General features: G+C 38.7%; 1 long non-coding RNA gene across 1 annotated transcript; it reads right to left on the bottom strand.

The window, feature by feature from the left end:
* Positions 1-1,084: 1,084 nt before the first annotated feature.
* On the bottom strand, positions 1,085-7,724 carry LOC148225544 (uncharacterized). The gene is made up of 3 exons (XR_015798686.1): positions 7,481-7,724; positions 3,912-4,080; positions 1,085-3,448 (listed from the first exon to the last, which is right to left on the bottom strand). It is a non-coding gene; the product is annotated as an uncharacterized LOC148225544 (long non-coding RNA).
* Between the last annotated feature and the right edge of the window lie 7,321 nt (positions 7,725-15,045).

Here is a 15,045-nt window from a genome sequence, read left to right as displayed (position 1 = left end):
ATTCTGAATACCAAACAAGGTAGAAAATACCATGCAATGTATTATTCCAAAGGACAAAATGGACTTACTTGATAGGCATAGTGAGCAAGGGGCTCTTCCACTGCCTTTTGGAGTTCTCCTTATTGCCCTTGTGGAGATTGGCAGCTGCCACACAAAACGTAGGTTTGCACTGACTGTTGAATTCTGGATTTTTTACTCAAAACCTGAGTCATTTTGTTATAAAATCAATAGATAGATGTTTGATTGAAACTTAAATTTTTTATGTTGATGATGTGCAAACTAATGTTAACACCTGATGTGATAATGAGGGATCAAGCCTGGAATTGCTGTGTATTCAACTGCTTCTGGAGAAGGAAGTGGACACTGTGCTGCAGCTCTGTAACATCTCTTAGTGAAGCTTCTTATTTTCTCTCCAAAAAACTATGTACGAAAATGCAGGTAAGTACCAAATTATAACACCATCTATGGTTATAGATTATGTTTATTTACTATATATATATAGTTTTGGGTTGTGTTTTTTGTACTATGTATGTACACAAACCTTTCCACTTTTCTCTTGTTCTTTAAGTTGTTTTTCTTTTAATTTCAAGAAAAGAACTCAAGAACTGAAAGTAATTCTGTTCTTGGAGGAAACAGCGTGCACCTTTCTCACCTAATGGCAACTGCAAACAAAATGGCCATTAACTCAGGAAATAGATAATTTCCCATCAAGGTAGAGCATGCAATGAAGGCATCACAAATTCAAAGGTGGGATAGTTCTGTCACTTTTTTTCTGTTCACCTTTTTCGGAAAAGCTGTATATTCTGAAATGAAATTAACACAGTATGTTGATTTTGTTTTCCCTGAAATAATTTTTAGGAATTCAACCTGAAAGAACACCCAGCAATCTAAGTTTTCCAACTTATTTGGTTCTTATGAGAATGAAGATCTGGGAGGAAAATCTCGGACAGCTGTCAAAAAAGGTTATTACTGGTTTGGCTTAAGATTACACTCAGCATACAAGTTAGCCATTCTGTACATTCCAGCCAAAAGTAAGTGGAGCAAGTGGGATAGTAAAGGAATAAAATCATTCTCAGAAATGTAATAGGTATTTGAACTCTCAGAAAAATTTTACTCCGTGTTTTGAGCAAAGTTGATGACAATAATTTCATGCAAACTGCTTCCACACATGTTAGTTTTACTAACTTTGGGTTAGTTCACTGCATCTAGGGATGGTAAAAATCCCTCTGTTTGATTAGTCTTCTATCTTGACTTTATCTTTTTAGGGTTTTGCAAAGCTGATAAAAATACAAAAGTTCACACAGAACAATTTATTTGGATTTCAGCCAAAGCTTTGATAAAATGGGCTTCTGTATCAGCAAAAGTAGCTCATTTTTGACCAACAGGATAAGTAAGTCTTGAAATGGTATTTTATACCTTGGAGAAGCATTAGTTAGGAAAACCTTATACCCTGTAGATCTATGCATTTTTCATGCTTTCTTTGAGTGAGCACTTACTCCTCAGTACAACTGTGACATTTTCAGTGCTTCTTTGTTCAGGGGTAGAAAGGTCATTCAGATAATCTCGACTTTTCTTGTTGTTTTTGAAGTTGCACTAAGATTTCTACCTGTAGGCTGTTTACCATGTTGAATGGCTGTCATTTCTCTATAATTAGAGCTACTATGAGCTTTCTAATACAAATTGAATTCAGCTCTGTTTACTCCTCCTGCCCAATTCTATCTACACTATATTTCCTGCCACGGGATCCTTGCCTGGGATGGAGTTTTGTTCTGTAGATTACAAACTGTGAAAATGTCTCCTTTTTTTTTTTTTTTTACAGCATAGTTGAATTATTTTCCTGCATAAGTTTGATTTAATCCACTCTCTACTAGGACTGATGCTTTCCAGTTACATGCTTTTCTTCTTTATGATTTTAGTAATCTCAGAATAATTTAAGCTGTTCTGTGGACTTCCTAAAATATCAGCATAGGGTAAGGAACTATAGGGTCAACAGGTGTTGCTATAATGGCTACCTAGAGAAGGACTAAGTGCTTCAGTCCTTTCACATTTAAAACTACTGTTGACCTCAACAAAGGATAAGGAGATAGTTGGATTTAACTGTCTTCACCTCAGAAAGGACATGCACTGAGCAAAGAGACATGGAGACAAAATTGGCTAGGAGAAGCATACCTTAATCTGCACTTGCAAGTCTTCCAGTGCTCCAGGTTTTTTTCATACCAGCTGCTGAGCTTTAAGTGGCTTTGTTTTCAGGGTTTTTTTAAAGTTAATTTTTCTTTACAGAAATGACACCATTGTGCTGTATTTTTGATCTAACTTCTTAGTGGAGATTTACAATCCAAATTCCAGAACAAGAACTGCTTTGGACTGGGGGGATGGTGCTGCTCAGTTTTGAAAAGTCTCAAGATTTTATCTTGAGTTTCAATATTTGCTTCTTCCTTTATAACTGCCATTCCTGGACGTGAATGAACCCATGACCGTTTTAAGCTGCTTTTTCTTTGTGTGCATTTCTACCCCTCACATTAGTAGCATCTGAAAATATAAATTTGATAAAAGATTGGAAGTTTTAAAATTACATCTTATTTTTTCTGGAATTTAAGATTTTTAAGCCAGTCTCATTTTTGACACCTCTAGGATGCCAGTTTTAGGTTTAACAAAACTATATGCTTCAACATGGTTTGAAACCAAGGGACTTAACAGAGTCTTAAAGAACATTAGGCAATAAAAAAGACACAAAAGGGGGAAAAAAAAGAAACATCACTCACACACATAAAACTGGAAAAGACATTTTTAAAAAATGTGTTTGTAGTTCAGTTACTCTTTAATAGGGACAAAATTAAGATCCTTTTTTTTAATTTTCAATTACTTTCCTATCATATTTGCTAAATTTACAGGTCAGAATTTTTTTTTCCAGCTGCCAACCTGCAACTTGCACACGAGATTTGAAAGTAAAAAATATTAAAATATTCATTCTGCCTCATAGGTCAGTGGTGGTAATAAAGATTCCACAATAGGAAATTAGCTGACAATTTGGTTGATGATGTACAAAACAGAATAGAAGCCAGCTCGGCCTCCCAGAGCTCCTTGGCTCTGCAGTGCTAGCAATAGTAAAAACAGGCTTTTGGTCAGAAAAGTAAGCAGCTCTAATTCCAGGGTATGCAGGGAACTGCTCTGTTGAGTAAGAGCGTGTGCTATGACACTGCTGCCTGAAGCTGCCCGTGCTCAGTGCTGGGGCAGCTGCACTGCCAGCCACCAGGGCAGGGAAAGGAAAACCAGAGATACCAAGTTTTAGGTGGTAAGGTCCTTCAAACTGAAATGCCAGCAGAGACAAGATGGGCTCTGTTCATCTGGAATCAGTCACTGCAGCAAACAGGACTCAGCTCTCCTGAGCGGCTGCGTGACAGCCGGGATTGTCTTCTTCATGAACAAGAGCTGGTGTTTTTCTTTCTTCCTGTACATAATAAAGAAATTGCAAACATTTTAAGAAAAAAGAGTTCTTTAACCCAGGATTTTTTCTTATATGATCTTTACATAGAATTTCATCTGTATCAAAGAATCTTCAGAGATATTAAAATGGTTTTTGCCCTGTCTCTTATTCCTCCCCAGAGATGAAGGAGAACAAGGCATAAATCAGGACTACAAGTTTAAGTTTGTTCACAGTCTGTTCCTTGGGAAGAGCAACTACGTGCATGAGCAGCTTATAACCCCTTAGAAGGTTAAAATCTTGCCTGTGGCAAGGATTACTTTAGTGAAAATGCATTAATAACATGGGTTTGTCTGCAATGATATAGTCATGTGTCTGACTCAATATTATTACCAAGAATAATTAACTCGGCAACGGGGAAAACACACAGGTACACAAATGAGGTGCTGATGTTCATGAGATAATTTTCATTTATCATGAACTGTCTCACCTGCATTCTGTTCTGTATACAACCTAGGCCTCTGAGACTAATATGAAACAGCTTGGAACACATAAAGAGCGAACCAACCAAAAATGTATATTTCCAGATAAAGGTTTCCTTTCCTCTTCAGAAGTGGAAGAAGCATAGGTCGTCGATAAAGTGGTATTTAGTGTTGCATCTGGGATAGATTCAATGGGGAGAAGAGTGAAAGAGAGGGAGCATTAGAGATAGCAGCCTGCAAAATTCTGGCATTACGAAACATGGAGCATCTATATTCAAATTATTTTAGAGTATTCTTGTACCTCTAAACACAAAGAGTTTTCTATTAAGATGACTAATTCAACTCATGCAATATAAGAAGCCTGATTTAGTGAAAATACACTCAGAATAAAATAATATTTAACATTCAGACAAAAGACTTCAGTACTATATTGCTACTCCCAGACTTTTGGAACACATTTCAATTGTAAACCCAGTAAAAAAATCACAGATGTCTGTCATTGAAAGAAATTAACTTTATCCAGTTTGTTTCTTCCTACAAAAGTAGACAACCATATCATTCCTTTTGGGCATTTGCCAAATCCCTTGGGATAATCGGATAGAGATGCTGTGGAGTTGTGAACAGTTGTAGTTCTGCTGTTGACCTACAGTAGCTCTGTTTTATTGGGGTTTTTTTGGTTTGGTGTGAACCTTCTTTGAGGAATGCCTGCTCTGTGGATTTTATCTTCTCCTTTCTGGCAGCATTCTGGATACCATTCCACACCGTGTTGTCTGCAGTGCAATGGAGCCATCTGAAGTGACATTACTGGCTGCAGGAGGATCCCTGGAGAGACTGACACATGTATTGCCCTCAAATATCTGCTGAAGCAGCAGGAGACATTCTTGTTGTAACAGGCAAGAAGAAACAGTGGTGTGGTGCAGCACTTCTTATCAAAGAAGCTGGAAAAGAGGAATTCCTCTGTGCTTTCAACAAAGGAAAGGGAAACCTTGCTTCACTTCTGAAAATGCTTCTGGAAGCAAATAAAAGTGCCAGCTCTAGTAAAATCATATTTTACAGAGCTACAGCCCTGAGTCAGGTAATACTCCTTTGATGTCAAATGACAACACTAGGAATTTTCCTCCAGTAAGCCTACAGAATTTGGCCTATTTAAAATGATTAGATTATTCTTCAATTTGAAATCAGCTTTTCCAAGACAAATTGGTCTTTTACATTTATTCAAATGCGTGGAGGAAATTAGATTTATTCATTAATGTCTAGGTTGTAAAATTTTGGTTTTCTAAATTCCATTACTCAGCTATTAGGGCATTGTTTTGATATCATTTTACCAAACATTCTGAATCCCAGGAAAGTTCATCACCTGGCAGTTTGTTGTTTTTTTGTTTTTTTTTCCCTAAAGGAGCTTAATACTACTGTAAAGGAATCAAAAACCACTTAGGAAGTTTTACTTGAGACTACAAATTTTGTGGAGACACAATTTTGCCAAGTGATTAGCTGGAGGCCAAATTCTGCAAATCCTAAAATCACGTGTGTATTCCTTTCACTTGAAAAGGACTCGAAGTCTGAAGGACTTCTCATGCAAATAGGGATCTGCAGGATTTGGCCTTTTGGGGCAGGGCTGATATCATGGCTTTGCTGTATGTAGTTAAGCTGAATTTTTTTTAAAGAATTCATCGGGAAAGTGGAAACAGATTTTCCTAAACTAAATGCTTACGGTTGAATTTAAAAGTGCTGCCCTTGTCAGAGGTTAAACTGTTCCCTGCCTCTCTCTTATAAGCATTTTAACTATCTACATTAAACACTGTGAATAGTAAGTATAAGGAATAAGGGCACAATCTTAAGTACAAGAGAGTGTAAAGCAAAAGGGCAGTTTCATGGTCTCTAGTAAAACACATTTAAAGTCCCTCCAGCTGCTGGTGTTTAACTAACAAAGAGTATGGTTTCACACCAAAAGAACAATCTGTTCTGTGAATTAAAGCATTTAGAAGGCCTTAGTAACAAAGGTAAGCACTTACACACATGAGCAAAGTCAATGGCTCTATGTATATTAATGCAGATAATGCTTCAAAACTGGGGAAAAAAGATGTATAGAATAACTGGACATGGGTCTGGTTAGAAATTGATCCATTAAAAGCCCAAATACTCAACAATTGTGGTGAAATAAATAGAAGTATGTATATATAGAAGTGGAGTTCAAGAAACTAAGCCAAATTTCTAATTCCATAGCATCCCTTTCCATTCTGTTGGACAGGAATAAAAATCTGGCAGCTTAGACCTGTCTCTCTTGCATACTTTCTCAAAGGTCATGACTTGTTTTCTGCATGGAGAGAGTTGGAGCTTTTTCCCATGAGGATGTAGCTAGAAATGTTTATATACACATCACTGAACCTGTTGTGCCTCATGTCCACTCTTTTTCAATGTCAATATACCCTATCAGTAATGCAGCAGCCTGATTAGCTACAGAGATCTAACTATGTCATGAAAGGCCTAAGGAAAACAAAAATATGTCTTCCAGCCAGGAGTGCCTGTTTCCAAGATTTGTTTCCAACCTCCCAGGTGTTTCACAGATATATAGTGCATCTCTTCCATAACAACACCTATAAATAAAAGGACGTTGACCTCAGTCAATATTTCCTATTTTTTAAAAATTATTCACTGGCTTATTTTTCTGCTTTTATTCTACTTATTTTCTTTCTACTTTACTCTCGTTTGCCCTAGAGTTTCCTTTAATTTCTTCCCACTGTTCTAGATTTCTTGCCCAAATTTTGTTACGTTTTCATTTCCTTACTAATTTTCTCATTTTCAATTCTATTTTTGCTCTATTTGCAGTTTGTGTGTCACTTCATTTCCTCTACCTATCAAGTTTTTATTCTATATTCTGCTTTACTTTTGCTCCATGTTTTGTAGACTCTCTTCTGACTGCCTTTGCTTTGTTTCATTCATGTGCACATCTTTTTTTCTGCCTAGCTCTTTCCTTTTCTGGCTCATGCTCCCCTTCACTGCCCCTTTAGGCTTACATCCCACCTGTACGTGGAAATCCTGACAGAATAGTATGGACATAGGTCAGTCAAGACTAGGAGGAAAGATATTCACACCTTATTCTTATCTTTCCTTGCAAATGATGTGAAGAGAATAAACTCCTCAAGGAATAGCTGAGAATTTCCCTTAATGTGAAAAAATCGGTGAAACTTTTTTGGATTATTTTTTGGAAAGCAAATGGGACAGTTTGAATACTAGCCAGTAACAGGTACAGCTAGAAGGAGCTGCTTTTTTAGAGATCTTGTCAAGGAGATGAAAAAAAATTTGTCCAAACTAAAAAAACCCCACCCACCCAACCAACCAACCTACCTATCAAATCCCGCCCTCCCAAACCAAACAAAAAAAACTCAACCAACCAACCAAGCATTTAACCAATCAAAAAAACTATAACACACCAAAAAACCCTAAACCAAAAACATAAGAGAGGTGACAAGCAGCCAGTATTGACTGTAAAACTTTTCTGTCTCTACAGTGCATTTTATACCAAAAGAGCAATAACCCCCAAACAAAAAGTCCTCATGCTAGAAAACTCCCAACTTACCAAAAATTTGTAAAATTTGCTTTATGTTCCTTGTATTTCTTCAATGTCTTCACATTATTTCTTCCCATTTAAGTTTACTCTCTTCCTCTATTTTGAGGTGTTTCCTCTTACACTGGGCAATAGCTGGTGACCTGCTTTTCTCCTCTGCCTTTTGTGTGCACCCCATCATGTCTTTCTGGACCACTCCTATCCATCCTCCACCTTCCTGTGTTCATGACTCTGACTCTTCACATGTTCTCTTTGTATTAATCTTTTCACCCACGTATTTCATCACACTTTCAATATCACAAAGATCTTCTCTGCTAGCTTCTTCCCACACTACAAATTATATAGTCATGCCCTGCTGGCATAGCCACAGAAACTCTCTCCTGCTTTCACTTGCATGTGCCCTTGTTCTCTCCTATGCACACACATTGCACCAGCACTTCAAAACTAAACCCAATATGTGGATATATGAAGATTATCCCTGTATGTTCTTGTCATGTAGGCTCAAACTCTCTGCTTTACAGGTTTTTGCAAGACCCAATTTATGGGAGAGTTGTAATATAACCTCCTACTGAAATATGTTTAATTTTTCTTCCCCACTTTCTTCTAGATCATTTTTCAACATGTGCAGACAACCTCCTTCTCATGTATTTTCTCCTTTCACGATAAATCCATCCTCAGACTATTTTTAAATAAAGATGTTCCTGTTTTAAATGATAAAGGAATCAGCTGGACTGAAAAGGGAAAGTAGTTGAGTGAATGTTGTGAGGGACAGATTTTTTCCTCTAGTTTGGAAAAGCTCTAGATTTTCTCAGGACTTTTTATCCCTGAAAGAAACAAAGGAGCATTTTTATTTTGAAAAGTGAGGTCTTGGTAGCGTCTTGCTGAACAACTGGGCTGGAAGAGTATCCTTACTTGCTCTTAGGAGGAAGCTTGTTTGACTTTTCAGAGGACAATACTTATAGCATGCCCTTATCACACTCCATTTTAGGCGCTTTTTTTCCTTGACTTCAGGCATGTAAGAGAAGAAATTTACAACTAAGGTAAGAGCAATTTCATGACAGAAGTGAGATTCCTCAAAGCAGTGCAGGAAAGGACAACCATAACTACTGAATCTTATGTGACTTATGACCGAGGTGAATAGAGGACAATGCTGCCAACTCTCCTTCTGGGATAGGTAAGTGTCACAGAAAGGCTGACATGCATAGAGAATCTGATTTTATCGGGACTTGGGGAAAATTATTTTAACTTTTCTCCACGTAATTTGCCCTGCTGTTGCCCACTCAGCTAACGACAGCATGGAGACCTGACTTCCAGCCTTTGTGCTGGAACCATTTTCTGCAGCCTGCCTGATGTGCTGTGGGTGAGCACAGCTCTCCCAGTGTTGCAGCTTCCATGAGGGAAGGCAAGCACTCACAGAGGTCATGGCTCAGCCTGGCTGGGCTCTGAACCTTTGTGAGCCCCAGCACAAGGCACACACCAGCTACCCAGTGAAGGCAGAGCAGAAGTGTTTCAAGGTGTACTTTGCCAACAGCCCTTCAGAATTGTGGCTCTTGGCCTCTGCAATGTTCCCCTCACCAAGGCCCTTTCAGCTCCCATGAGACTTCCATTTGTTGATCACTGAGCTGCTTAAAACCTGAATCTTGGCTACTCTTTATCAGACCTGTTCGTTGTCCTCTCTATTCAAGACCAGCAGCACACAGCTAAACCCTGTGATCCAACCTACGTGTCCCTTCAGCCCTCAAGCTCTTCTCAGGCTCCCCACTCCACCTAATGTCAATCAGTCTTACTCCTCAGCTTCACTGGGAAATTTTTACAAGGAAAAAGGAACTATTTCACCCTTCAGACTGCAGTAATGCATGCCAGTGGGTGCATGTGTGCTTGGTATGTCCCAGGGATTTCAATTCCTCAAGTCAAAAATGGGCACCTGGTTAAAATTCAAGGCAGTTTTCTTCTGGACAGGATTCCTAATAATGGACAATAGAGGAAACAATGGAACTGAGGAGGAAAGTTGTATGTACTGAGAACCCAATTTAATATGAGGTTCCTATGCAGATTTGCTGCTTTCTTAATTTCAGAAACTCAATAATGTTTCCAGGTCATTATGCCAGCCAGGGAAGTAAGTTCTCAATGCCCATCAGCAAGCAATGCTGAAAGACCTGCACCTTATTTGTGCCTCAGGAAAATCTATGATTTCAGTCTTACGAATAAAGCAGGAGTAGAAGTCAGATAGTCTTGGACAGTAACTCTGAGAGCATGAGCTTGTCTTCCAGACATCTTTGGCCAGTCTTTTGTAGCAATTGAACCAAACTAACAATTAAGTATTTGTGTCATTTCCTAATGAAATACCAGTCCCATTCTAAGCATCAAGTTATTATTTGCATAAAGTGATGTCACATTCTTTTTACAGTCACCTAATTTCTCTTATGGTAAGCAGTTTCCAGGCTGATTCACCTGTATGCCAGTCATGCCACAGAATAGATGCCTGTCCAGTGGGTTTTATTTTGGACTGGATACTGCTTTGGTTTAAAATCTTCATAGTAATGGCTTCCTCCTGTATTAGGTGTGTGAAAAAGCAGGCATGCACAGTGTCACTGAAGTCTGAGCTCACAGAAAGCTCCACAAGATCATTATTTAGTCTCATGCATTAAATAATGACCAGGAGCCTAGGACATGTCTACAGTGCTGATGAAGAAACTTGTGCCTGAGCTAGCATGGCTGATAAGAGGTAGAACTGTGCCTGAACAAACGAGTTCTGCCTTACGCCATCCTCTGCCAGCCCCTGTCTAGCTCATTTGCACAGCAGGGATCTGTGCCATGCCAGATGCTGACGTGGCTCCCTGCGAGCTGAGGGATCACTGCTGGGCTCAGTGTGGAGACAATGCTAACGAGATCTGACTCCCAGGGAGCCGTGGCAGCCAGGAGGAGGACGTGCAGAGGAGAGAAAAAGGCTGACTGCTGTCTCCTTTTTCCATTACATTCTCATTTCATACTCTTATCATCTTATTTACATACATTTTAATTACTTATATTTATGCATTTCATTACTTTTTTTTTTTTTCATTTCTCTTATTAGATTATAAAAATATCTATTGGTATTTATTCCCATAATCTTGAATGCATGGGAAACGCTTGAAAGCTACTGAAGAAAGATACTATAGAAAGAAAACTTCAGCATAATTCTGCCGTTATATCTATCAGGACACATATCTCACACCTTTAAATGCAATAACTAAAATAAATAGGCAATTAAATAATATGATGCAATTGAAACACAACTGGGGCATTGCACTGAACACAGAAATATTCCATAACTTTTTTGTCAAGGTCACTCTTCCAAAAGAATGAAAACATGCCCTGGGAAGAGTGTCTGGCCATAGAGTTGTGTGTGTGAGTTTAGGTATAGAAAGTCACAGACAGCTTTTAACAAAAGCCTCTGACTCTGCAAAGCAATTGTACTTTTGTGTAATAAGAATTAATTTTTAGCCATAGAAGTCCTGCAGCATGAAAACAGTGAAAATGAGCAAGAAGTACTCTGACAGATAGAAAATCCAGTCATATACCATTTTTAACCAGGGATTTTAAAAAAGTAAGCTTCTGCCCAATGTATGTATGGAGAGTTTTCCTTTTTTTTTTTTTTTTTTTTTTTTAGTTCTTATACAGATGGTTTCAAGGCAGGAGTTTGGAAAATATCTGAAAACAAACTTCACAAGGCAAAGATTTACAAGTGCTTGCATCTAGATTTCTGATAGGGTAGCCAGACATCAGGGTAGAATTTTGCTTGCTTCTCAAAAATATTTGAGCTATCAAGATGAATTGGGCACAGAAGATAGTGTATGTAAGGGTAGTTGGATGACTGAAAATAGAAACTCCTAAGAATAACACGGAGCCATTTTGGAAGAGAATTCTGTATCTGGAGAGCCAGAGGCACAGCAGACTGGCCAAACTATATCAAGGATATCCAGGAACCTGGTAAGCAGATGTGAGGCATGTGGGGAAATGTGGTCCAAACAGCAAAAGACACTATGAAAAACTGCAGCATCCCTAGCAGGCCTTGGAGCATAGTAGGAATGGACGTTCTGAGAAAATGCACTAAGAAGTTACAATTTTGAACTAGAAGATAGTATTTGTATGTCTCTTGTAAATGTGAAGTCAAAGCACTGTCACAGGTGAGTGTAAATTTAGCAACTATTACTTTATTTTTGAGCTGTATGTTGTGAATTGAACTGTTTCCCAACTGAGAGCTGATAACTTAACCCAGGGGTGTGCTAGCTTGGGTGGATGCAATGACCTCAAGAGAGTGTGAGACCCTATCTCTGCAAAAGGCAAAGAAAAAATACAGCCAGCTCTTCCTGAATAAGGAAATATATGTACCAAGAGCCTGAAGAACGTCCTGATGCTGCACACGATGTTGTGTGCACATTTCTACATTCACAGCCCCACCAGCACTGTCACTAGTGGTGGTGAGAGGACGAGGAGGAACAGTGCACATGAAAAGATGAGAATTCACTACAACCAAAACCTTGATTGCTTTCTAAGCAGGAGACTTTGTTGTAACTGCGGACATCCCCAGAACAAACTGTGATCTTGAAAAAATTCAGGGCATTGAAAAAGGAAATTCTTGATGATACAATATGGCAGTGGGCAAGCATGTGTTTCGCTGAGACATTATTACAACACTGAATCATTGACATTGCTCTGAAGGAAAGATCCACCTTCACAGAGATGTGATCAGCACTGCATTGAGAAACTACAGCCACCGGAAGGATTGACTGCAAGACAGCCTCTTGGCACTACCAGAAGATAAACACTCATTAAACTCCTACAGGGTATATCCAAGACCCTGTGCTACAGCACAGTGTGGAGCAACACCTCTCCAAGCCCTGAGGAAAATATCTTAGATCCTACACACAGTTAAGAAAAGAGAAAGAGACAGACGAGTGCGTTAAAATATGTATGATGTTAATGAATTTCAGACTTCAAGGATGTGTAACAGAATGCTAAGCACATAAATTGGCTGTGGTAGTTGCAATTAATTTTGGTATCTTAAATAAATGCAGTAAATGGAACATTACTATAAGTATAGTTCCTGTGGGGACATTGTCACAGGTTAATTTACTGTATAAAACATCCATTTTTACCCAGTACTGTTAGTTGATATCAGGAAAGCCCACCTATGCTGCCACAATAAAGGCAAAGGAAGCATCAGCAACAATACCTAGATGAGATTTTATATAAGTATTTCATGCATGTTGCATATCTCATGCAACAACAGAGACTATACACAGGAGGTTTAGCATAAGCTTCACTAATCTCCTGGGGGTGAGTGGCTGCTTTACGTAGGTAGCTGTGCAAGTTACACAAACTCCTGGTGATATTGTCTAAAGTGGTGTGAGGATGCTTACTCATTCTCCAAGATGAAGTGTAAAATTACTTTGAGGAAGCTGGTTAGAGAAAACAGCATGCAAGGCTGAAAGAATACTGCCAGGCTGTTGAATGGTCTTGACTTGCTGTAAAAAGTGAAAGAACCTGGGCTTTTGCAGTCAAGTAGATTTAGAGAAATCCACCTCCAGGCACCTCTTTGCCTCTCCATGTCCTCCTTTACAATCTTCTGGGACTGGAGATGTTAAGGAAGGGAATGCCAAAGGACTTCCCCCCCGGCCCACCTCCACAGCACTGTGGAGAGATGGGGAGCAAGTTCTGCTGTGGGTGGGGCCACCCATCTCTTTCTCTCCTCATTTCCCAGTTGTTGTGCTCTGGAGTGGAGCACCTGAAGCTCAATCCTGTTGCTACTCTATCCACTAAAGCTATTGTACACAACTACATACATAGACATATAAGAGAGGCAGGCAGTGATTGGAATTTTTTCCTGCACCCATGTGCAGCTGTGTTCAGCTTGGGTATAATTTGGTCCTACATAAGGATGCTAAAATATCTTCTGAAATACTTCTTCTTTTTATTTATTTCTAAGTTTCTCAGTACATTTCTAACTTTAACTTAACCTCTGAATGTTGATGGTTAGTAACTTCCTCAATGTAAATTCTCAATGAGCACTGCAGCCAAAAGGGATCCCAGGGATTCAAGAGCATGCATGAAGAGCAAGGAAGATGATGTCACTGAGACACTAAGCATTGGTAGGGCTCATGGTGGCCTACAGTCCATTCTTCATGTTTTCAATCCATGGAGGATGCTAAGGCATTACACAGACTATGAAGAAGAGCCATGGGACTGATTAAACCACTAGAAAAAGTTTATAGCACATACTAAGAGTTTCATATGTTGTTTTAGAAAAGAAGAGGTGAAGAGTTGAGATGATCACAGACTGTAAGTATCTATGGCAGGAATATGATTTCGATAAATAAGAGTTAGTCAGCAGACAAAGGCATAATAAGATTTAATTGCTGGAAGCTGAATTAAGGGAAGTTCAAAATAAAAATAAGGCTCAAAAATGTAAGGGCAAAGACAGTTTTTCCTTGAAACAATTCACTAAGGGTTGCTGTGAGCTTTTCATAACTGGAAATATTTTAATTGAGATTCGTTGCTTCTCTAAACTTTTGCTCCAGTTCAAACAGGAATTAATTCAGGGAAGTCCCATGGCTTGTATTATAAAAGAGGCCAAACCAGATGATCACAGTGGCCCCTTCTGACTTTTTCATTTATGAGCTTTGATATCAGACCCTAACACAACATAGCCATAGCAAAAACTCATCCTATTCATCACAGATTATTATAAGAAATGTAGCATCTTCTCATTATAACTCAGGCAGTACAGTTTACGGCTGGTAAAACATAACTCTAGTTTCATGTGTCTTTCACTCATTACCTTAAAAAACCTCAAAACATTTACCCAGCTCATCCCAACTATTCAGTGTAAAAAGTGTTTAAATGTTGAGAACAATGAGTTCAGGCTCCAATACCGCTGAGCTGTCCTTCAGTAAGAACACATAAAATGTATCCTAATAAATGAGCAACCCTAAAGTAAACCCTGCATCACTATCACCTGGATGTAACTACACCTAATGTCCCCTTGATCTTTGCACAGAACTCTCATTGCATACACAGCAAGAGCAGTAAATGGCTCTAAGGAGGTAGATACTGTTTCACAAAAAGGTTTAAGACAAACACAGGCAGCAGAGAAGTGCTGATTTAGTAACAGAATATTTTACAGCAAAGAAGGTCACAAATTGGCAGTATTAAAGGTTTTATTTTGGTTAGTTGACAAGTGCGAATAAATGCTGTACAGAACAGGTAGTCAAGTGCCAGCAATATTTTTCTTTTGAAAATGTTATCTTCACTTCAATCTTCAGTAGAACATCATCAGTCAATCATAAAGCTGGCTGTTCCAGGCAAATACTTTTACCATTACACAATCCTGTGTGAATATTGGGTTCACACAGTGGAGACATAATCCTGCAAACACTGAAGAACACAGTATTTTCTAATCCAAGAAGAGCTCATTTCACTTTAGAGATAGGAAATGAATCTTTTCAAAAAGTGGCCTTTAAAATGAGCTGAATTCCTATTCCAGATAAACCGCCTTAACTTTATTTACAGAGCTGATGCTTTTGTTATTAGGCAGA

The sequence above is a fragment of the Sturnus vulgaris genome, chromosome 1, assembly GCF_052056855.1.
Source record: "Sturnus vulgaris isolate bStuVul1 chromosome 1, bStuVul1.hap1, whole genome shotgun sequence".
Classification (NCBI taxonomy): domain Eukaryota; kingdom Metazoa; phylum Chordata; class Aves; order Passeriformes; family Sturnidae; genus Sturnus; species Sturnus vulgaris.
This window is presented reverse-complemented; position numbering and strand designations above follow the sequence as displayed.